The sequence below is a fragment of the Strix uralensis genome, chromosome 10 (assembly GCF_047716275.1).
Source record: "Strix uralensis isolate ZFMK-TIS-50842 chromosome 10, bStrUra1, whole genome shotgun sequence".
Classification (NCBI taxonomy): domain Eukaryota; kingdom Metazoa; phylum Chordata; class Aves; order Strigiformes; family Strigidae; genus Strix; species Strix uralensis.
The window spans coordinates 19,001,959-19,027,242 of record NC_133981.1 but is presented as its reverse complement, the minus strand read 5'-3'; the positions used below and the strand labels follow the sequence as shown (position 1 = coordinate 19,027,242).

Here is a 25,284-nt window from a genome sequence, read left to right as displayed (position 1 = left end):
ACAACAGAAAAACTTGGTTTAACTGCTTTCAATCTGGCTTTACTCAACTATTGTTCAAAGACTGGTGAGCCCAAGTAACTCAAGTCACTATCTATTCCTTCCTGATATGATGGGCTGTACTGTATTTGAGTATGTGTAGGAAGCCAAAGTCTAACAGCAACAGATAAACTTGGTTGTCTTTGCAATAGGAAAAGGCCCTAGGCAGAAGGAAGCACAGTGGTTTCTGACTTTTGGTTGGGCTAGGAAGTAAAGCAGCATTTTTCTTTCCCTGCTGGGTTACTTCTAGCACTGTTAGCACTGGATGTAATAGGATGAAGTTCACCTGCGATCCCCTCTCAGGTCCCTTGACATCTCTCATTGGTGCAGCTGCAAACCCCTTACGCTGCTGCAAGATCCCTTAAGTAATGTCAGCCACATCACTGCTACCGGTTCAGTCCTTTCTACTGACCTATAAAGAATGCGATGTTTTGATCTGCACCGTTGGAACACACAACCAAACATCTTCAAAACTGTTTCAAAGTCAAAGCTTACATTATTTATTTCTTTTAGTATTTAGCAGTACCTGAAAACTCAGAACCTGTCCTGAACACTAGTGTTGTGCTCCAAAAGGTCAATTCAGAACTTAGATAACTTCAACACATAAATGATGTGGGAACCAGCTTAGAAAAACATTTATCAAATGCATAGTTAGAGTCAACCAGCTCTTGGACTCCAGGATCCACATTAAAGGAACAGAAGCAACCAGCCTACTCCCTCTTAATATGTTGCCTGCTAGGGACATTATTACTTCTAGTTGTTACTGTTACTCAGCTGTAAGAACAAACATTTTTACCACAGATTATTTATTAATGTAATACACATCTGATGTCATACGGCACTCTACATTCACAAAGAAAAAAGCAATTGTACTGTTTGCGTTGTGGGAGATGCAACTAATGGACACATGGTGCAAAGGTTCTTTAACTAACCCCCTCCACCCCCACCTATACAACTCAAACTGAACACAAATTACAAGAGTGTTAATTTTGTGTAGCATGGGAATATTGAGAAAAGTTTAAGAGAAAATGCTGCAACAGCTCAAGTCATTGCAGTGCATATAAAGACTGAAAAGCTGGGAGGACAGGCTTACACCTCCCATTCTTTGATCTACAACTTGTGACTCCAAGTACCAAGCACCAAACACACAACAGGGGCTCTCCATAGCTTCTGCCTTCCCTGTTACCATGTTCCTTCTCCAACAGGAAAGGGTTCTGCTCACTCATAACCAGAATATGCCTTTCTTGCAGTTTATCAGATCAAGCATTCAGAATATTTAAAAAGAGAAATTGTTTAGTTGACTGTGAAGATTTGCAAACTCAGCCAACCGTAATCTCAGGTAAGCATGAGGACGATACTGTTGCTATTCTGGTTTTCTGCAGTTGCTTCCAGAAAGAAGGAGTCAGTATCAGAACATGGCTCCAAGCGACACTGAGCAAGAGTCTAACTGGAATCTGTGGAAAGATGAAACGAACCAAAATAACTTCTCATACACGATGACAAAACCCTCTTTGTTACTACACTCATTTTTTCCCCATCTTACTAATCCACCTGTATGGGCACAGGAGAGGTGAATTCTTCATGTAAAACCTAACTTCAATGAAAAGAAATCTCTCAGAAACTTTATAATACTTCATAAAGTCCCAAAGAACGCACATGAAAACTCAAAGTCTCCAGACTATTTGCTTTTCCCTGAGATGTTGGCAGAAACATTTACCTCATCTTTGTTCCAGCCTTGATGCAATATTGTACACTGTCAATAACATGGAAATTCCTCCAGTTTCCAACAGAGAAGGGCTCAGGCTGTGCAAGGCTAGAATTGGGTGTTGCTTTGCACCACACACGGCCGAGGTCAGCATGGTCAGTCCTACGATGCTGGCTGAGAGCTAAGGGAAGTAACCCCGCCGGACGGCTCAGCATTTGCCCTGTATGAGATGAGGCTGGCAGCAAAGCATGGAAGATGACAGCCCACAGTGGGGTCCCCCAACCAGGCACCCACACTCAGGCTATTGTAATAGGAAAAACAAGCAAACAACTGAAGAAAACATGATGCATTACCCATGTCATTCTTGGCAAGCAACAAGCGAGCAATTGACCCAAACCACACAACACATTAGGGGTCAAGCAGAAGCAGAACAATTCTGCTATCCAGTACAAAAGCACTCTTGCTGCCATATCTCTGAAGGGTGCCACATCCAGCTCAAATCATTCCCCACCCCACTTACCTCCACTGCTTCGTCCATTGAGCACAGATGGTAGATAAAGCTGTGCTATGGTATTTAAACAGAGGCTTTAAAAGATTTACAAAGTATAGAGACTGATGTACCGCAAAGTACATCTTTTTCATAGCTTTGTAAATTTCTTAACAAATTACTTTGAGACCTTTGATGGTTAAACAATTCAGTAAGGGTATTAAGCAAACTTTGGAAAATAAGACCCTGATCAGAAGATTATAAATATGTTCTTCTTCATTTACTTACTGCAACTTCATCCACTAGAGCCCAAATAAGAGCTAAAGGACCACAGGAGTAATACAAAATGCACTGAGAGACAAACAGGCATGTTTTTAAGTTGCCTTTAACTCTTACTTACTAGGCAGCAGGGTGCTCACAGTAACTAAAGCAAAACTAAATGCAGCAGAACAAGGATACAGTCTTCCACCTTGGTCTGCCTGGGACACCTTGCCTACAGCAAACGTTTTCAATTACATGAGTCTGGCATCCTTTTTTGTGCTTTTAAGAAGATAAAATGCTAGATATGCCTGTCTTTCCTTTGAAGTATTTGAATGCTCATACTACTGCCTCACCACAGTGTCTGAGAAGCGTTAAGTGTACAGCCTAGCTTGGAGAGCTGTTAATTCAAAACAGAGCTGTGTAACTCTCACGGTTTGTTTAAAGCAAACAAAGAAAACATCCCTCTGTTGAGACTCACTCAAAAATTTTTTTTGTATTAGCATCAGCTTACTCACTGGAAAGCAGCATGAAGTAGTAGTAAGAAAATCAGATTTATTAAAAAAAAAAAAAAAAGGAAAGAAAAAGACCAAAACCATAATACAAGGAGGTAATTTTTTAATCTAGACTAGAAATAATCCTAAAATCCTTCCATAGCCCCCAAAGTAAGATTTGTTTGTCAATGGGATGAAGTCTTCAAGAAAGTAAAAAAACCTCAGGAATTCAAGCATACCATCACTACATGTGTGTGCATATCAAAACATTTTAAAAGAATTTAGAGCCTTTTCCTCACCACCTATAGAATGTACAGCAATTTTTCCAGCAAATGACAATGCAGTAATTGACAGTTACACTGAAGGAACTGAAAAGATTTGTTTTTCAACTAACTGACTTACACCACTGTCATTACGGATGTTACTATAGTCTTGTAACAAAAAAAAAAAAAAAGGAAAAAAATAATTTTCTGTTTGACTGTGTCCCTTTGACAAAGCTGAATACATGCTATGTCATGGCTTTCACAGTATTTTTAGCTTAAAAAAAGATTTCCATTTTAGGTCATTATAGCCAAAGAGTACTGCTGCTAAGTAAAAATCAGTTTTGTTATCAGCCAGACGAAGCTCAACTTCTTGCTGCTCTGGTAATTAATTTCTTGACATTTATTTCATGTGGCCGGAAGGGGTAGAAAGGTTTCTTCCTGGATGTTTTTCCATTGAGAGTTCTAAAACATTTTACAGGTTTCATCTATCAATCAAGTTGAACTTTGCTCTAACAGCAGCAGCACTTGTATCCATAAAAATGGCAAATCAGTTTATAAATGTTTAGAATGATTGTGTTTGCACAAGCTTTTGTATTTAACAGCATCAATGTAAGAACAGACTTGAAGTGGAATGTGACATATGCTTAGACAAGGCTTAGCTATGATAAGCTGACTCAATTTGGACACAGCAAAACTGCTGAAATGCATTTATAATAATGTTATCCAATTTAACTAAATATATTTTGGCCTAGCTACATTAAATACCTACATAAGACCTCATTTTCTTCAGGGAGAAGATGGGGATTAATTGGTAAATTAGCCATAATCACATATTATAGAAGATGAACTGCCACTTCATCCCCAGGAAAAGAAAAACATTAGAATAAAAGACTTCTCCAGCTTTTTATGCAGTATTAAGTATTTACCCATAATGTAAAGCACTGGAAAGTGCTGGAAAAGCCCTATTGCTGTTTGAACAGCTTGTAAAGAAAAAAAAACCCTGAAATTTAGTTCTTAAAGTACATCAAAATTATGTTCCATGATTCAAGAACAATACTCAACCTGACCTTTGATTTCAGCACTGACATACATACTACTTACAATTTTTAAAAATAGATTTAACCTAATCTCTACTACATTTAGAAATGCAGTAATTTATACATTAAAAAAGATATTTGTATTCCCATAAATATATACTTCAGTTATGTTTTACTTAGAATTATATATTCACTAAATGCACTAATGTCACTTAGTTAAGCCATACTTGGAATTTAGTATGCTATTTTGATCATATATGCTTGAAACTCAGCTGTGAGTAAGATAATACACAAACTCCATACAAGAAATGGGCATGAAAGTACAGTCAAAGTTTGGCCCTTCAAGGAAATAGATATTAGGGTTATAATATATATTAAATTTCTAAGAATCAGTATTGAAGACTTCTTGTCAAGATTTGCTTTTTAAACGGAGAAAGGAATGCTACTACATGTTATTTAAAATCAAAATACAGATCTGAGAAGCTGAACACACTGCTGCAAGAAGTTAGCAGCTCCCTGCTTCAAAGTTTTTAAATTAGACTTACACAATGAAAAGCTCTGGTGACGGAAAGATTGGGCTCACAGTTATTAACTAGTAAGAGAACAAGGAAACAAGCAGCAAAACAACACACAAGAAGTAAAGGACATTGAATCTAAAATCAGATTTTGGTTACAAGAGGCCCTTTGATTTGTCCTTTTCTCCAGCTAGGAAATGCAGTAAAAAAAGAAAAGAACTCAATATAAGGAGAGACAATAAAGGGCTGGCCTGTTTTGGCTTCTCTTCCCATTCCTTAAACACATATCTATATAAACTTCCAAGCAAATAAACATTTCTCTTTGCTTCAACTGCCACCCACTGGAAAAGGAAAGCAACATTAATACCAAATTGCAATACCCTAGATAGATAGGTCAGAAAACCAACCTGACAGATACTAGTACAGATTACATTAAAGTTCTGGGATTGCCTTGAAAATCTTAGTAGCACTGCTAGAAATAAGCAAGCTTGCAAATTAAACTGAAACAGAAAACAAGATACAGTAACAAATCAGAGCTCTACTTCCTCTCCCTGCCCCAGCCCCAGTTGGGGGGCGTTTGGGCTGTATTGCAAAAGCTTTGGAGAGGAGCTGGAGTTCGTGAGGATGAAGTAACGGAGCTGGCAGCACCCCTGTGACAAACATGCAACAAGGACAAGCAGCATCATGTAGCCTGGCAGTTCTCAGTGCTCTGCACTGCCCTGCTCCTCCTGCACTCCAGGGCTGTCTCTGTCCTTACATTGCTGCTGTCTCTCCCACTTGCTCTTGCCTTACAACAATAATCCATCAACTTCCTTGCCTAAATGGCAGCATCAGCATCACAGCTCTCCCTCATCAGCAACCCCCATATTTCTTTCAATGGACACATGGGGTGTCTGTGGTGCACGAAGCTGGTGGTGCAAATCCAGTAACTTAATCTTTTAAGTAAAAGCAATGTGGAAAGGCTTGCTGAAAAACAGCATAGGCTGCAACAGAGCATTATCATCCGCTTCAGATGAAACTTACCTCAAGTTTGAGCCAAATAAACATATATTTACACCAAAAGTGCTTACCTAGGATAGCAGTATGAGGCATTTGCACGCAAAAGCACGTGTGTCAGATGCAGTGACAGCAGTATTACAGCATGCTGCACAAACGCAACAAAACTCACCCTTAACTGGAACAGACTGTCCTGCAGACATGCAATTCTGGTGAACCTGCACTGAGGCTGCGATGGCTCAGCCACGGAAGTCAGCAGTCACAGCTGAGACCATTGGGCAAGCAAACCTGAATGACACAGGCACACCCTGACTTCCTGGAGAAAAAACCTAATCTCTATTAAAATGAGACCAAATAAATAGAATTATTTGCGAGAGAACCTTCCATATTTAAGATATTCTCAAGTGTGTATGCGATGAAGCAAATCTGGCCAACAGAATAGTTACTCTGCACTTATGGATGAGCTGAGGGGTATAAATTGATTGCAGATTCCCTGACTGTAAGAGTCTAAGGAAACTGGGAGAAGGGGAAAAAAACCTATAAGAACCTAATACACCTAATGTGGGGATTAACAGACCAAATCCTTTGGTCCAAATCACACGTTTCTTCAAAAAGGCCTGTAGGAAAAAAATCTACCAAAAAAATATCTGGCAATATCCCCTCATGAAATTTCTCTTATGCTGTTGTAAAGGTGGGGAGTCCCACAGTGGAACAACTTCACTGGACTTGCACAAGAGATGCTTCTTTCACAGGGCAGAGTCAGGGTCAAGATATCTGCCAAAGTTGTAATACCGCTTCGAGCTCTATGTTCCTGCTCTCTAGCTCCCCAACAGGATTTTTTTCTAGGCAGGACCCAAGTGCTGTCTACTGACCCCTGGTTTTACGTGTTCTTCCCCAACTCTTGTGCTAGATCTGAAGGAACTAGGTAACTGGGGATGCTGGAGTCCCCTTTTTAGCTGAGAGAATGGGAGAAGACATGTTCAAGTGCCAATGGCTCACGGCATTCAGATCAAACCAAAACTGGAGGCATTTTAGTTCTTAAATTATCTGGAAGAGTTTAGGTCCATAATAAGAAGCTGATGCCCCTGGGATGCTGCTTCTCAGATAAACTTGTCAAACAGAAATTGTAAGTGTCAGCTCCTGTCAGTTATCGAGGAACACAAGCAAATGTAATACAAAAGAGCTCACAGGGCCTCCTGACAGACAAATCTGCTCTGGATATTTGGCAATCAGCATCCCCAAGTCATTAGTAAGAATATTTGAGTTCAGTGAAGGTCACAGTCATCAGCCAACAGACACATAAGGAAACATCTAAACTCTTGTTGAGCAATTCACAGCTCAGCACGAACACAGCATTAACGGACCAACACGCTGGATGAGAAGAAATGTAATCATTGTAACTCAGTGAGTGCAAGAACCAGACTAAAGTTTCTTTAAAAAAAAACCCAAACCAGGTATCTATCAACACTGAAAGCATGTATAATCAAATCCACTCCTTCACATGCAGAGATACTTGTATGACTGAGGGTTTCAGATCCAGTTTTTTTATTTAATCTATAAAAGGAACAGAGTTTGTTATCAGAATGAAAGATCCTGGCAGCACCTACTTGATGTAAGACAGCCATCTGTGCTCTCTCTTACAGGAAGATATATTAAGTATATTTTTTAAAATAAGCAAGAATAAATCTTACTTTCACAAGAGTTTTCCAGTAAAATATCTGACACACAACTGTATTCTTTAGCAAGTGAAGTATTTTCTCCAGTTCAATGGGCACTAATAAAATCAGTAAGGTAGAAAATACTCATTTTGGTTACATAGTCATGCCAGCAAAATGCAGTCACCCAGAGGTATTACAAAACATATAATAAAAAAATAAATAAATCTTGATATAAAACGTACAGGGCAGTCAGTGTCATATTTCAAACATGTCAGTCTTTCAAAGCTATTGCACTATTAATCTTAATTTTCCTTGAGAATACAAGAGCATATAATTGACCCTACTTGCTACTGGCTGGACCATATCTTCCTACCAAATTTTCACATAGGGCGCTTTCTGAAAAGGAGAGACTGTTTCTTTTAAGAAATACAAGATTCCTCTTTTGTTCAAACAAGAATCAAATAGTCTCCTCCTAGAAAAGCATAGTTCAGCCATTGAACAATGTGTTAGCAATACCTTAGCTACACTGCCTTTGTACTCCTGGGGGAATTTCCCAGAAGGCGGCAGACTACAGAAGCCAAGCTTAACCTTGTTTGCCTGCTAGACATTTTTGATTATCTTTTCAAGTATTTATCCACATGTTCAAGCATCTAAAACTTAAAAAAAAAAATCTGGCTATAAGTTAAAAAAAAAGCTTTACTATCAGAAAGACAAATCTGGTACGAGAACCAAAAAATCCTTCTTCCCTTAAGCTGTTCCTCATATTGAATATTGATACATTCGATGCACTGAAGTAAATTAGATATCATTGGTGTGATGAGGAACAAAGTGGTACTGACTAAACACTCAGGTTTCATGAGTTCCTTAGGCAGAAAAACCATGGCAAAGCCTAAACTGCACTTCCTCAAGAAACCAGAGAATATGATAAAGAATCAAATATACAAACAAGGATTATTAGATCTCTAATGAATAGGTGTTGATAGAAAAAAAAAAATATTTCAAACACTCAGAAAGTAACTTGATGCTTGAGTGCTAAAAAACCATGCAGTTTTCTCTTTGTCATCTCATCATTACAAATTTGTCACACAACAACTAGGCTAAACCAACACAGATCTATGCTTTCAGCTCCAAATCAGTAGCATGCATGACTTCATAGCACAGGGGTGGGGAAAAAAGCTGGGGCTGAAGTTTAGATTTATTGCATATGTTTCAAGATGTGCTGTATTTATAGCAGTTAGCCAGGATTAAACCAAATCTATAAATACTGAAATCATTTACGAGACTGATTTGCATTATGTTTAGTCTTTTGCAAAGCCACTCATGCACAAACATACATCCCATTTTAGAGGTTTTTCAGCCATCCGGGAAATGAGAAACAAGATGCTAATTCAGACAGCTCAGACAATTTCTCTGAGCCCAGTGAGGTGGAAAGGACTTCAGCCCACATGCACCTCTTCAGAAAAGAGGGGTACCCTTACTAAGCTGTTTGGAAAGAGATTGTTTTAGTAAGGTTTCTTTCCCCCAGGCACATACAACGCCTAGTGCATCAATACCTTGACCTATTAACCAGTCTCCTAGGAGCTATCCCAACTCCACTCTCACTACCAATGGGTAAAAGTGAAACCACTTGGTTACATTTCAACCAAACAAGACCACAGTTTGCTCACAGCTCTAAGGAAAAGTATTAGGAATAGCAGGATAGGAGTATCTGTTGCATACCTGTTTTGTTCTCAAAAGTGAGTAGCACCTTGTGATTCAAAATAATCTTGTTCTGGGGTATACAGACAGGTGTTGCTTTTTTTTTTTTTTTTGGTAAATTTGATGGTTGGCTGATCAAATGGAAGGAGATGGCAAGCACACAACCTCCTCCCTTAGCAGTCAAGCAAGTATCATACAAGGCTTAAAAGCTTAACGTGCATCAGTTTCATGAAGTTATCTGTGATGGTCACTCCCAGACTTTATGGAACGTGATTATTATCATATGAATTCCAACTATGCTTAAATATCCTTAAATAAACTTTTCCAGATAGAGCATTACACTCAGTGGCAAAGAAATTACCAGGAAACACATTAATTTCAGTAAGAGGATACCGTAAAAAGTATTCTGTGGTTTTATGCACTTTCTTGTCTTGAGAAACATCTTTAAAGAATTGATTTTATGGCCTGCCTCTTTGATTTGCAGCTATTGATATACATCTGTGCTGCATCACTTCCATCTTTTAGTTAGACACTGTCAAATCTATTGTCAATCAGAGGAGAGCAACAGATAATTTAATAGGTTCAAAACATGACTGACTTCATGGATGTCAGGGCACCTTTCTGTCACTGAAAGGTAAACATTATGTTCCACTTGCATAAATTTTAATTAAAAAAAAGCCAACAGAAAATGATCTGAAACACACAGATATATACATCAGATTTCCATTCTCTGTACCAGTGTTACTTGTACTAACAGAGTTTGGTCTAATCTAGAAATAAATCTTGCACCACTCTTGCCAAGGACAGATTTGTGAGGTCCCCAGTACTCCTGTGACAGATGTCTCCTTTCTCTACCCTGCCTGGTATCTCTGCTAACAGGAGCAGCACAGTGGTACAGCTTCCAGTCATAAAGGCAGTATGTATAATCTAGGTTGCCCTATAGAGCTAGAGGCAGCATGCTATACAGAGCAGACTTCTGCAAAATTACTCAAATATAAAAAGCTAACAGGGTAGCTCTAGCTTAGAGGTAATATCTCTTTAAGAAAGTGTAAAAACTCTCTTACAAGTAGAAATAACTGTGTTTTAAATGAGAACATAACACAAGCCATTTCAGCATTGTTTTACCAAGGCTGTAAAGAGCTCTCCCAGGCTCATCTCTGTTAATTGCATCTTTGCAAAGGACAGCCAAGCAGATGCAGAATGTTTACTTTTAATGTGCTACCCAAACAGCTCTCAATGGGCACAGACAGCCTTCCCCCTTTCCCTACTCCTGCTCATTGTCCTTTGGCTCCACGCAGAGCTCTACAGAACCAAATTCTGCACTCAGATTATAAAGAAAGGAAGATTCAGAGAAAGATGATAAGTTTTGTCATGGAGCAAGGAAAACAGTTAGAAAAGCTACTGGAACACAAACTGTTTTGGTGCTTTTTAGGCAGTGTTTAGACAGAACTGGATAACCAGGATGGAGAAGCTGCATTTAATGCAAGGATAATTTCAGAGTAAAAACCACATAACCTTTCTCATCAGTGGATGATTAACAAAGGAATTCGGTTCCTAATGAAGTCAGCCAGACCCCAGACTCCACTGGTAAATCCCTTCTTGTCATCTTTCACATTCAGCTCTGACTCATCAGCAACAAACATTTAATTCCCTAGCCTATTCCTTTTTTTCCTCCATTCTTTTTACAGTAGGTTAAGTATATACTTCATAAATGCAATGAAGGGGATGGTGGACTATAGGTACGTAACACATTAGGACTGCATCATGAAGAGACACACCTGAGTTAGCCTTAGGAAACCAAAATACCTGTGTCAATGAACCCAATGTGGGCACATACCTCAGTGCTGGCTAACGCCTGTACAGTATTTACACTGTACCGTCCACATGGAGGCTTGTGCCACTGCACCTTCACTGTAGATTAGCTGGACTGAAGTGAACTTTGCTACATTCACACTGCAGAGAGAGAGGCTCCTCTTTTCAGGAGCAGCAGCCAGAGCTGACCTCCAACTACAGATGGGCAACGCATCCACAGGGCAGAGGATCTGTGCCTCTGCACAGAGGCAGGGTGACAGTAAACTCCTTCAAACGGAAACAAGGATGGATGATTAATTTAAACTATTAGGCCCTGAAGTACTCAATCTGACATAACTTTAATTGTAATGGCTGTGGCTTTTAGACATCGAAATAGAGTCAGAGGCCTGAAAGCTTCTGTGCTTTTCCCAGGAAATCAGTTATTTTAATAAAAGATATCATCTTTCCAGGTTTTATTGTTATTTCCTTGATCTATACAGCATCAAATACCCAAATTACCTTTGAGAGATTCTTTTAAAGATTTCTCTTTATCAAGAGTAGCTACAAAATTTCCTAAGTTTTCTAGTTTAGAAATAGTTTCCAGTTCAAAAATAATTCCTTCTTTACAGAGTATCTTTCAACGATGCTGTGCGATCAGAAAGTCAAAATTATTATGCTATTTCACTGTTCCTTTCAATAAGAAAATTATGACCTCACTGTGTAATTATGCTTAATGAAAAGGTGGGTTATAATTCATGAAATACAAAATGGAAAAAAGTTTGAGAATGAGCTCTTGTCTAGCGAGAACAATACAAGCATCTTCCTGATCAATTCTCACACACATTCACCAAACAGAATTACCTTATGACACACTCATTAACCACACATACATCATAGCTGTGTAACAGAATATAGTCTTCTATATGTTTGTATCAGCCACTGAGGGGCAGCAATTCCTTCATATCTAAACCTGAATTATGAGACATAGAATGAAAATATCAAAGATTGCTACCTCTTGATCCTTTTATGCTACCTCTAAATTCTTTTATGTTTAGCATTACATACAACAATACAAATAATGCCTAGTAAAATACCTTGTTATGTATTTCAATTTTTAAACTCTCAAAGTTTCAGAACTTATGTACTTTATTCTGGTAATCATATTCCTTTAAAGTTTGCTATATTGAATTTTACAAAAAGATAACTTTAAGTAAAGCTATGTGGGTCAAGGAAACTGAAAATGCCCACGTTTAATAATTTCTTAGACTAAAGCACAGACCTATATTTTATTATGAAATCTATGAAACCTAAGGTGAGGGTGTGAAACTTCTTTAAAAAAAAAAATCTAAATTTCTGTTTTGCAGCATTATGCTTGCTTCTTTCCTCAGCATTTGCAGGTTCCCATAGCAGTGTCTTGGGGTGACTGAAATCTATCAGTCCAAAGACAAATAGCTAATTTTTTCATACAGACATTTTCAGGAACTAAAAAACCCAGGAAATTCTACATATACACTTTAAAAAAAAGATGTTTATGAATTATTGTTTAACCACTTAAGAAGCACTTCACAGTCTCTTGTTCAGACAGCTATATTGGTTATACTTGGTTATAGCTTCCCATTTGATCAGTACAGTGCTGTGCAGCATTATTTGCTAGAAGGAAAGCTGAAGAGGTTATTTGCTGGCTTATTACATTGTTAATAGACTAATGGCTGTATGAGGCCAAGGCCCAAATAAGATTTAAAAGAAACTAGACACATAAGAAATGCATCCAGGATTTTGACACAGATTATTTGTAGAGATGTTAAATGTTTAACTCAGGCTTTAAATGACTGTCTAAGACTAGGAAAAAATCTAGCATGAGAACTGATTATCCCCCATCTGTCTTCTCTACTGATTCAGTTCTGTCCTCAGAAGCATCCGTCAAGAGACGGGATACGGAGCAGTATCATCCTTGCACGTAAATCTCCTGCAAGAGCTCCTAGGTTCAGATGAACACTCTGCTCTGTGCTGCGTGAATAATCTAGAAGTGAAGTGGTGCAACAGTTAGAGCCCATAAGTAAACAGATGTCAGATGTAACCCCAGAATGCCATAATTCAATTAGTTTAATATTTCACACCCTAGTGCAAATGGGGAATTCTCCAGCGATGAACTGAAAATTGGTTTTCAAAAGATGCACGCCTGGCATGTACACAAAAGCAACAGGCATTCCTGCTCCTTCATTTCTCATTGTCTGTCGCCATTCAGCTGGAAACCCGACCATTTAAAAGATCACGGATTTCAGCTGCTCCAACCTCACTACCGTATGGGAGACAGAAACAAAGTATCAACGCGGCTGGGCGGGGAAAAAAAATAGTTGGTGTTATCAAACTGGGCAGTTCTGCTACGAGGAAATTCCCCATTTCTACTAAGGACCACACGAGTCGTGTCACCTGCTCCACGGGGAACAGTCCTCGCCCTCCCGCCAACGCTCCCGCGGTGCCTGCCCGTCCCGCCGGCCGGCGGCTGGCAGCCCCTCCCCGCGGACCGGACGAGCCGCCCCGTCCCGCGCACCCCGAGCTCGGTGGCGGGCAGGTTTCGGTGGACAAAGCCCGCGGCCGGGCCGACCCCGGGCCTCAGCCGGCCCCCGGGGCTCCCGCCGCAGCCCCCCGCCCCAGGACGCGGAGCCCAACATGGAGGCGCGCCTGAGGAGGAAGCCCCGCAGCAGCCGGCGCCCCGGTGCCGCAGGCAGCCCCGCCGACTCCCGTCCCGCAGCCCCGCCGGGAGGCGCTGCCCGGCCCGCCGGGACACGCACCGGAGCGGCGGGCTGAGCCCGGCGGCGGCCGAGCCGAGCGCCCCGCTCCCCGCCGGGAGCCCCACAGACGCTGGCCGGGCCGGAGGGAGCCGGAGCCCATGTCGCTTCCTCATTACCCCACGCCCAGCGGGGCAGGAACTGCCAGCGGAGGGAACCCCCGCGCCGGGGGCAGGTACCGGCACTCACCCGCTTCCAGGGAGCCGTCGGTGGCTGCGGCCGCCACCGAGTTTCGGGCGCTGTCCCGAGAGCGAGAGAGAGAGCGAGCGAGGGAGGGAGGGAGGACGGGGGAGGAGAGGAGGGGAGGGGAGGGAAGGAGCGGGACCCGCCGCCACGGCCCGTCCCGGCACTCCCTCGCCCCGCCTTCCGCTCACGAACAGCGGCGGCTGGCGCTGCCTCCCCAGCGGCTTCACCTGCTGTTCCCGCCCTCAGGCCGCCCTTCCCCGCGCCGCTCGCCCCGCCCCGCCGAGGCTGAGGGAGGCGACAGCACCGCTCGCGCCCCGCGAGGGGAGGCCGGGGCTGGCGGCGCCCCGTCCATCCGCCGCGGCCCCTTCACCTCTTTTTTTTCTCGGCCGCCTTCTCTCGTTGGGGGCGGCCGTGTGTGGGAACGGCTCGGTTCCGCCGCCCCCCGGGGAGCCCGGCCTGGGCGGGCGCCATCGCCGCGCATCGCACCTTGGCGGGCGGTTTGGCCGAAAGGCCCCTGGCGCGGCACCGAGGTGGGGACGCTGCGGCCGGAGCAGTGTTGGTGCTGCGGGCGCTGGACCGCGTTTGAAACGAGTAAATGACTAGGTTTTTTTTAGAGTTGGTTTTTTGGGTTTTGGTTTTTTGTTTTGTTTTGTTTTTTGGTCTACCCGTCGCCGAGACGCGAACAGCAGCAGGGTTTGAGGAGCTGGAGCTGGGCCAGCGAGCGCTCAGAGCGTGCCCCTGCCCGGCACTCAGGTTTCCTCATCCCTTTTCCACACTTTCTCTTCCAGGCTTTTATTTAAAGTGTTCTTCAGTGGCTTAAAAGCCACAGATGTTGTTTTAATAACGGGGCCAAAGCTGGGTAGGCTGTAGCTCTGAGCACTGTCGTCACCTCAGCGACTTTGCCTCAGAGGTGGCCTCTGCCGATGTGCCCAAAGTTAGAGGCCTTCGTAGGGCATTCAGGGCCTCAGCCAGAGCTTTCCCCCAGTTTGTTCTCTGCTCCGAGTAACAGGGCTTGTTTTTTCTTGAAGCCTTTAGTACCGTAATCATCAGCGTTAAAATGAGATGTTTTAGGGATGGGTTGCAGCACAGGAATGTGCGAAGTGTAAGAACTAGAGAAAACGCTGCCATACTCCTGCAGGAATCCAAAGCAGACCTTTGTCATCATTTTTTTAACTCCTACAGGTCAGGTGTAATCACTCTCGTGTTTCATCTTAAATGATCTCATTCTGCCCCAGCTGAAAACAGTGACGAAACTCCCAGTGTTTTCTCGTGCCTCTGTGATGCTGTGGTAACTGTGGATGTTTCTCCGGGCAGGTGCCAGGCTGCGGTGTGCAGCTGAGGGTGTCGGAGTATTGCTGGGGGCTGTGACCCTGCTGTTAGATGGCTGTGGAGACATCTCTAAAAAGGCAAATTCCACCTGTTTAGTATGCAGCTTCTTTCCAGAGCATTTTGCTTGATACTCATAAGGTAACATGGAAGTTCCTCAGTTGTTCTGTCTGATATCAAATCTGAAAGGCTATAATTTGTATATAAATCTGCCTTGTCAATAGTTTATTTATATATGGAGAGTTTAGTTTGAAGTAACTTACTTGAAAACAAAATTACTGTTAGCTGAGGGGGCTAGTGGATATAATGATAATCACGGTTTGGGTGAAAGCAATGGAGCAGAGTTAGTTGTCTTGGGTCATTTCCTTTTCACTTCTGCTGCAAATTATACTATGTAGTATTTTGTACAGATACATGTTCTTATGCGTTCTTAAGTGTAATTTTTAATTTTAATTGTAAAAGATATTATTTTCCTCCTTTGGGACCAAGTATCATCTGATTAACTGTAATGCTATAATAAATTTCATGAGGACCCTCATTTAAAATTATATAGATTGCTGTTATGCTAAAATCTGAGGAACTTTATATGCATGAGCAATTCATGAATGTTTTGTTATAAAAGCAAAACTAAAACTAGTTTGAATGAGAGGGGAAAAAGCAGAAGCTAACTGTGGCCCAGCAGTTTTCCTCATTTCGATACTTCTAGTGAAGTTTGGCAAAACAGAAAATGCTTTAAAATGCATTTCATTTAATTTCATGCTCTTTGGGTATTTAATGGAGTGTAAGTGGTCAGAGAGAGTCCATTTTGGTTTGTGACCTCACCATATAATGTTTCAGCAAGCCATTTGTTAACTACCATTGCATTTTAATTATTTAGAGCATCACTTTAGTCCAAGTCTTTCTGAAACAAATAGTTTTCTCTTGTTTGGACTGTGAAAATTTTGCAAGACCTAAAGAGATTTGCATCTTACATCTTTGTTTAGTCAGTCAGTGGGTTCAAGTTGAATTAGGACCGAGTAAAGATGTAAAAATTTGATCCACAGGAAATAGAATGGAGGATCTTCTCATCTAATACAGGGATGTGGCTTTAGAAATTTGAGGTGTTTCCTGGTACTGAGACTTTCTTGCTGACTGATTATTTTCTGTAATTTTGCTTTTAAAACTCAGCAGTGCAAAATGCGTGGTAATGCTCTTACAGTTGGAGATTGTCTTTCATCAGAATAGATTCTAATGCAGCTCAGAAGGCTTTATTAACACATTTTACAGGCAGTGGAGTTGAGAAGGGGTGAAAATCAGTTCTTATTGAACAGCCTTTAGCAGTGCTCTGTGTCAGCTTCTAGGTAAATGGCAAGGCATGCTGGATTTCATTGAGATTACAGGGTAACTATTGGAAAATAAAAGGTCAATCACAAAAACCAGGGATGTGGAGAGGGACAGGGGCACAGGGACGTGAACATACTGTCCATGATCCATTTTTCCAAAATATGCCTTTAGATACTTTTTTTGAAGCCAATTTGAGGCTGTTTTCTTTTTACATTTCATCTCTTGGGTAGCTGGATAGACAGCTCAATGCCTCCCAAACACATGTAAAGCACTGTTTTGGTACAGGAAAACTTTGGGGAGGAGATAACAACCAGGGCCTCCTGCAGATGGATTTTCTCTTGAGTTTTCCCATCCAGAAAACCTGCTTTGCCTCGGGCCACTTAATTTTTGCCATATGACATGATGATGGTAAGAGGTGATGTGACTTCGAGCACTTTCAAGTGCATAGATTTTTTTTTTAAAAAAAAAAAAAGAGAGAAAACACTTTCTGCAGCAAAAGTAAGTGAAAAATTTGCAGTGGAAGTTAAGAATTTGTTCCCTGAAGATTTCAGAGCTAGACTGGTACAAAACAATTTTCTAAAAGTGTGTAATTGCCTTTTGTGAATTGAACCGCTGTATCTACAGTACCTCTTACCTTGAGCAAACAAATCTGATTTTAATTCTAATGGTAGATACTTACTTGATTTATGCAAAGATGATTACTTCTGCAGAAGTGTCATTTCAGAACTGAGAACAATTGTGGCAGTTATTGCCAAGTTCTTTTTTACAGCCCCTCTTTGTAACAGGACTTCACTGGTCTCTCTTTCCCAAGCCTAACCACCAAATGCCTGCTCATTTCCTCTTTTCTGATAGTAGTGGGGGTGTGAAAGGAAGAGTTTGGTGGTGATGGGAGTTTCCACCCATTACCTTCTACGTGGTCTACTGTGTAGATTCACTTTTTTAAGTGAACATTACATGTTGTCATTTATTCAGCTTTTCCTTAAAGTTGAGGTCAAAGGCTTGTGTTCTCTATAATGCTTTTCCTCCAATTTTCATACTTTTCTCCTTGAAGGATATGAGCTCTTTATGGATTAGCAATGACATAGCTACAGAATTGGGTCATATGAAAGTCTGTCTGCCATATACGTTTGGACTGATGTCCAAGTGAAACAGGCATTAGCGTTCTGAAGTCTCGCAACTTTAGAGATTCTTTTGATAATGATATAAATTAATTTCTACTGCTTATCTTCACAGATTTATATTAAGGAAGGGTTTCTTCTTTGTATTAGTCAGCATGCCATTTATTGTGAGTTGCAGCTGAGTTGGTCTTTCCTACTTTTCAAGGGTTTGCTTTGGTGCATGTTGCACATGAGCAAGCTGCTGTGCCTGTGTAGAGCTGTAACTGGGTCACAAAGACTGTACAGGTGAGACACTGTGGTTAGGCACTACATCTAGGAGGAGCTATCACCTCTCTAGTTAAATTTATTGTGTTTTTGAACTTGCAGTTGCATAAAGTTCTGTGTTTAGTAGAGCTTAAATAAAATGATGGATTTATTTTGTTTTTACTGAAGGATGAGATGTGTAAGTTGGTCAACAGTTCTGGGGAAGATTCTGGTGTCAGATGCAAGCATGCGCATTTCTACATACTTGTATAAGAAATTTACTGCAGAGTGGTTTTTGTTATCAGATGTGAGTCTTAAGAATTTGAGATTAAAACTGAGATATGTTTTATGTCCCAACCACTCTGCAATTTTACTCATTTGGAGGAACTTTTATATCTGATTCACCTATAAACCAGGCAAGAAAATACTTTCCTGACAGTTCTGCTGAGAAGCCTGCCTAAAGCATTGCCAGTTCTTGTGATGTTTGATGTTTTTAAAGCCCTACTCCCTTGAGGAAGTAATTACGTGAAACTCTTGGCCACTTCTTCCTCTTTTTTTAATAAAATCTATTTTACATGTTTGTATAGAAAATTGGCAGATAGGATCTTGGGATTCCTAAAAGATTGAAAATCTGGGCTGTGTATAAAAGGAACACAAAAATCTCTCAAGATCTTACAAATATCATGCTGCTGCATTCTTTTGTTAGGGATAGGAGACTGATTCTCGCGTTTTGAACACCCGAGACGGTAGTAGTAGACTTAGTTTCATCTACATTTTTCAGAAGAATTTAAATTTTAAAAACGATTTTATGGTGTTTACTGCACACACACCCTTACATCTGGTTTCAGCATGCCAGCTGCCAGTGTTGATTCTGAGCAATATAAGTGTTCTACTTTCTCTTACAATAACTTACTTTGCAAAGTTAGTATGATGGTAGAACAAGGAAGTGTATGTATTGATGCAATTTTCTTGCTCACCACAGTCCTATTCATAGTTGGTTTTATATTCCTGTGAGTATTGAAGAAAACTCTGCTGTGAAAGAACACAAGCATCATTTTCTGATTTCTTGGCTTGTTTTTAAGCTCTCTTTTGAAAGAATTCCATTTGATTTTTAGTGTTCATGTAAGCTTCAGGAGATTAAGATTCTCTTCATGTACAGATCAGAGGCACCATAGAGGGAGACCGTTTACACTTCAGTGCACTGGCTTGGGTAAGGGGGAGTGGTGGTTAGGTTTTTCTCCCCAATCCCTTTCATTTGCAGAATAGGTTGTCTCATCAATCAATGAGAACAAGCTGGAGACCACCAAGTCAGTGAACTTAGGCCATCACATGACTTCAGACCTGAGAAGAATGAAGAGTCTCAGCAACTACCATGCAATCACCTGAGGCATACAAATCTGCTGAATATGGCTTTTGCTTTAAAGGTGATGTTTCAAGGGTGTCAGGTATCAAAAGCTTCACCATTTAGGAAATTCTGTCAAATGATAGCATCTGATGAAATGGTAAGATATTAGGATAATGCCCATAGTGTGGGGTTTTTTTTTAATTTTTAACACTATCTCATATTATGGATATTCTCAGAGACTACGGTTGTGTTGTGTTCTTGGTGAATCTTGGAGGATTAGAACGGGAGGTTAAGGTCAGGCTGCTGGTCTGTCACTCACCGTGGCAGTAAGTTATGGCTGTTAGGCGAGAGCATGTGAGTGTGGCTGCTCTCTGCCCCTGTCATGCTTTACCCGCATGTCCCCCGCTGCTGGCAGTGAGCAACAGGGAGGGGAAGGGCTGCTCTGTCCTGCTCCCCCTGCACTCGATGAGCAGGGCACCTAAGGCACCCTCCGAAGAGCTCTAGTACCTGGACCACCCCACCCTGGGACAAAGGGCTAGTGTTATTTTTCAGATTAGTGTCAGATGGTCAGAAGTTATTAACTGAATTTTTTTCTTTTTATCAGTGTAAATGGTTATCCAAAAATGTAAACCACAATGGCATTAGTGTGGGGTTTGGGTTTTTTTGTCTGCTTAAAATGCTTTCACTATACTATCAGACTGTGCAAACAATAACATGGATCAGTCCCATGCTGTGACTGGAACAAGGCTTTGTTTGCAGAAAGAAAAATATGTCCTATTGTGACCTGGTGTGAGGGTATAGGAGTACCTGAATCCTAATTTCATTGGTCAGTTGTTTAATTTTAAAGCATAGTTTGACCACTGCAAATGAACAGCTTGCTTTTGGCAGGTAGTGCTACTAACTAACCTTTAATTCTCAACTATTAATTCTTTTCTACTTGGGCTGTAGGCTTGGGTATTTTTCCTTGTTAAAGTTAAGATTAATAATGTTGGTTTTGTGTCTTCCAGGCTGTCCATCTTAATCAATTTACTTGCCTGTACTCAGGCATATATTATTTAGACCATTATTGTGTTATGATAATCATTTAGTAAGATTTAATTTTTATTGGTACAGCAAGTGGCGCTATCGAAAGCTGAGCACAGTATCCGTGAAACAAGATAGTATGCAAAATAAATCCTGGTAAACCTTTAAAATGAAAGCAAACATCACTAATGAAACTACAGACTGTGTGTGTTTGCCCAGGAGGAGGGTGGAAGATTGAAGTCACTTGCCCTAGGCATGTCACAGTTTTGTTGAACCACACAGGGAGGATTTGGTGTAGTTAATGTCTGGGGTCATGGCACAGATGTTGAGTCATGCAACTTCAGAGAGAGGTGTCAACATGCCACTCTTCCCCACATTGCATGGTGGTTAGAGAGAGAGTGTTTGGTGGAAATACTAGTTCTGCACTGAGCTTGCCAAATAATGGGTGAACCAAACTCCTCTTGTGCTTTTTTTACTGCTATGGGTAGCAGGGTGAAGGGCAGGATTTGACATTGCCATTTAAAATCTGGTAAAATAATAAAGACACTGAGAATATTTAGTTTGTAGTAATAGGTTAAAAATCAATTTTTTCCCTGAGGACTTAACTGTATAAAAATAAATTGAGGGTGCTAGCAGCAGAATTGAAGAGGAAAAGCCCACCTGCAGCAGAGCTACTTTGCAAACATGTCTGAAGATAGGTTATATTGATAGAGGCACTAGAGCCAGTATTTCAGACATATTTCCTGAATAAATTCTGCTGCGTGTCTGACCTCTTTGCAGCTGGGGCATTGGTGTAACTCAGCAGTCTGTTATGTCTCTTTTCAAAAAAGGCTAATTTGGGGGCCGTTACAATTAGTCTATTGAAAAGAGGCTGTAAACTTGCTGCTTTTTGATGCAATATGGTGTCTTGTGTCTGCTGAATTCTGTGTGGCCTCACTCTTCCGCAGTTGGAAAGTGTTTGTTGGGTCACACCCATGTTTCTGGTTAGTGTTGTTCTGACCCTGTATGTCTTTGAAGGTGATGCCACTTGGAAACATTTTTAAGTATGTGCAACTTAAGTCAGTTGGTCTGTGATCCCTTTTATTTTTGTAAACTCATTATTTTATGCATAATTAAATATTTTACTAGTTGCATAATATTACATATAATTAATTTATTATTTACATATTTTATGTTCCACAGCATACCTGAATATGAATGTTCATCCATGCCTCGATGGTCGACAATACACCTGAATGTGTGGGACGTTTTAGTAGGCTTAGTGCCCTAGACCACCACAGACCTTTTTCTTCCGGTCCAATATTAAATATGCTTCACTACCTGTCATTCTCACAATTAAAAATGTGCCTGTGTTTTTTTTTGTGACAAAAAGGTAAATTGAAGAACGATTTAGCTGTTCAAATATTAACTAGCTGCCTACTCATGCTGTCAATACAGTAAACTTCGCTGTATCGCTAAGGACAAATAGTAGGTGCTGTTTTTCTTTATTGACCACACTCCTCCAATGGTTTTGATTTGCTTGAAGACAAGAACAGAACTTTGAGGGATAGGTTTGCCATATTTACAACTATTTTTACTCTGCAAAAGTTTCATGAATGTGATTGGAGGCAATTTTTTTTAACGTTTCTTTTGGCTGTAGGAAAGGATATATTCTACATGCAGATGTAGAACTGCAGGGAAGCTTTTATTAGCTGGTTATACAGAGGATGCCAGTGATATAAATCATTTGGAGGAGGAAGAGGTGAGAGAAGAGGTAATAGTTCCCTTATGTTTATCCAAATTTTCTCTTTTCAGGTAGGCCCAGAGTAGAGGAAGTAATTCCTGGTCTAAATATGTTGTTTTCCTGCTCATGCTTTTAGGAGAAAGTATAGGTTCAGAACAACTCTGGGGCAATTTAAGGACTTCCGAACAATTTTTTATTCTCTGTTAATGATTTTATATTTCCCTTCACAGTGGGGGATATTCTAAAGCAGTAGGGCAAATTCAGGTTGACTGAAGGCCTTATATTCTTTATTTAAATATAGATGAATGCATTCTACAGAAGAAGCAATAAGTGTCGCTATTTGTGAAAGAAGCATAAGTATCGCTATTTGTGAAAAAGAACAAATTAAATTACTGGTGTGCCTGGGTCAAATCCATGTATTTACAGCTGTCCTTTAGGGAAGTGCAGAGCAAAATCTAGATGTACTGTTTTAGTCTTTATATGTTTGGGGAAAAAAAGCCCCACCAAATTGCAAAGAGATAATGCAATTTACTAATTTCCGTTTCGGATATTGTGGGATCACACTTCCCAAACGCACCGATGTTGGATAGTGAATCTATAATATTATTGTGTTGGGTTTTTTCTAAGTCGATTATAAAGCAGGATAATTTAAAAACTTGGCTTGTTCACTCACTGGTTTAGAGCTAGTTTACAGTAGGACTAGAAGCAAATGTTCTAAAAAGTTGCTTGTAGGTAGCTGTGGTGAGGTTCCCATTTCAGCTGGCCTTCTGAGGATAATTGGGTAAACGTGACATTTGGGAGTACTTCCCTGAACTTGACCTCCCCTCAAAACTGTTGCATTTGGCTTTTTACTGAAAAAAAAATTACAGGCTCCACGTAAGCGGAAAGAAAAGTGTTTTTTTTGAATTGTCGCAGTTGAGTTCTTCTGGATAAAATCTATATTCTCTTTATAAGGTTTCATTTAATTTCTTCTATTATCTAGGAAGTAGGAGGGTAAACATGCACACAGATATTTTAATGTAATTTTTTTGTGATGTGAATTTATCTTGCATTTTTTAGCTATAATAAATTATAGGCTTTGGTTTTGTTTTTTAGAAGAGCAGGATAGAAATGCTTGTCTTTTGGTCATCATAAAACCATTCCAAAATCTTCATCTCTTCATGAGACTTAAAGCATGCGAGTGCGCAGCCAAAAGGTGATTGCTTTATACTAGAGATATAATAGCACTCCTAGACTGCACTTCATTTATTCTTGTGAGAAGTACAAAGCTGTTAATGTTCTTTTAGCACCCTGAGGAATGATGATGATAGCAGCACTGACATTCCGTAGAAGCTCTGAAAAAAATAACTAAAATTATTTGTGTTTTTTTAATATACTTACGCTGTGCACATATATGTGGTATTCTGTTTTTTCATTTTGGGAATGAATAGGAATGACTCTGAATTTTTGGTATTTGAATTACTTTCATGTTGGAAAGCAGATTGTAGGGATATATTCAGTTTCAGGTTTCTTTTTTTAAAATAGTTCTTTCCTAGGCTTCAAAAAGCAAGGTTCTTCTAGCAGCAATTTGGGGGACCTGACCCAGATTCCTGTTCTGAGTTGCCCTATGGAGGACCAGGTTTCTTTGCATTAAGCAGAGGGAGAGAGTATCTTGCTTAAATCTAATGGTCAGAATGCCTCCTTAAATTTCCCCTGAAAAAAGAAATCTCTACTTTTTTTTCCTCAGAGTACAACATTGACTTGCATTGTTTGATAACAAATATGTATAAAAATCAGTTTCATTCAACTTATTTGAGAAGAGCCAGAAAGTCTGAGCAGAACTATTTCTGTGTACACATGTACTTCATACACAGAACTTACTAAGGTGAGGGTGAGGTTGTTCTTACCTTGTGTAGGTGCTGTTTTCTGTTGTGGGTACTCAAGCATCTTGAATGTGATTTAACTGGTTGGGTGCTTTCCTGAAGTAAAAGAAAAACTGCTAAATATCTGCCTGCTATCTGCAGGGTTCTTTACACAAGGGTGAACACACTTAACAACTCACTGCTGCTGAAATGGGGAGTCATATCATCCCCATCTTCTTGTTGCTGTCTTCCTGCCTACTTGTTCTCTTGATCTGTCTACTCCTTACCTTGTCATTTTCTTCTCTGAGACTTTCCCTGCTGGTTTTGTCCTCTTGGGAATATCCTTCTGCTGGATACTCCTTATGTTGTTACTGTTTGTATGCTTGTGTTCCTCTACCCTTTCTTTCTTGCCTTTTCTGTTTACTCTGTTCCTCTCTGCTCCTTCTTTTACAGGTATTTCTTAATATGCAATATACCTTTAGCTTTAGTCCAGCTTCTGGTGGGCAAATGATCACAAGACAGAAATTTGCAGATGGCTTAAACAGATGTTCCTGTCAGAGTAAAAATATTTAACTCTTGAGTTAAGGCTAGATATAGTGCCTCTAGAGCTGATAAATATTGCCAGAATGGTGTGGCAGGGGGCTCCTTTTCACATTGCATTACTTTAATCTCACCTGACACCTTTCAAGAGAAATGAAGTCTACTGAGAATAGCTTCTATTGTTTTCATTGCTGTATTAATCTGTAAACCACAATTAGTCAAGATCCGTGCTTGTGTCAAAATGGGAGGACTGTTTTGAACTAGTTGAAGGAATCCATCCTGAGTACTCTCTACCTGGTCTGGGTGAATTTATTTATAATCATTAAATGCAAATTGTCAGTGTTTTGGGTTTTTTTTGCCTCCATACCAAAAATGAAGATGAAATGTCAAGATCTTCAGAACAGAAATTGTGTGTGTCCTGGGGCATATTATTTGAATGCGAATATATTGTTATGCAAGTTGCTCTTCAAATGTTTTAATACTGTGATGCCTAAATTGTAATATTTTTCATAAAGTCGTGATTTTAATTCTTAATACTTGTTTAATCAGGAAAGATGTACAAATAATTAGTAACTTACAGTATAGCCTAAAAAATAGAAGCACATGAGTACAGTCATCACGAACTAAAAATGCAAGAACACGACTGATTCTTCTGAAGTGAATTCCTTGTAGGTGCTTGTCAAGTTTTAGAAAATGTACAGTTTCAGAGTTCAAATGCTTTAGTAAGAAATGAGCTAAATACTTGGAATGAACTAATCTGTGGGCGCAACAGGAACTTGATGGTATAGTAGGTGGTAAGATTCATTTATGATAAGTTATAATGGAATTCCCCTGGAACTATGTATTCCACCTACTTGAATGCACAGTAATTCGAAAGATGAACAGTATG

The 25,284-nt window shown here is 40.3% G+C and overlaps 1 protein-coding gene across 4 annotated transcripts in view; it reads right to left on the bottom strand.

The window, feature by feature from the left end:
* The window catches only part of PRKCD (protein kinase C delta), a 67,227-nt gene extending 53,116 nt beyond the window's left edge, over positions 1-14,111 (bottom strand). For 3 of the 4 annotated variants that reach the window (XM_074879525.1, XM_074879524.1, XM_074879528.1), the window contains exon 1: positions 13,917-14,111. The gene's annotated coding sequence lies outside the window, so the exon portion shown is untranslated. Of the gene's footprint in view, positions 1-10,984; positions 11,080-13,916 lie in introns of those variants that run through there. The other variant, XM_074879526.1, reaches the window with a different exon arrangement.
* Between the last annotated feature and the right edge of the window lie 11,173 nt (positions 14,112-25,284).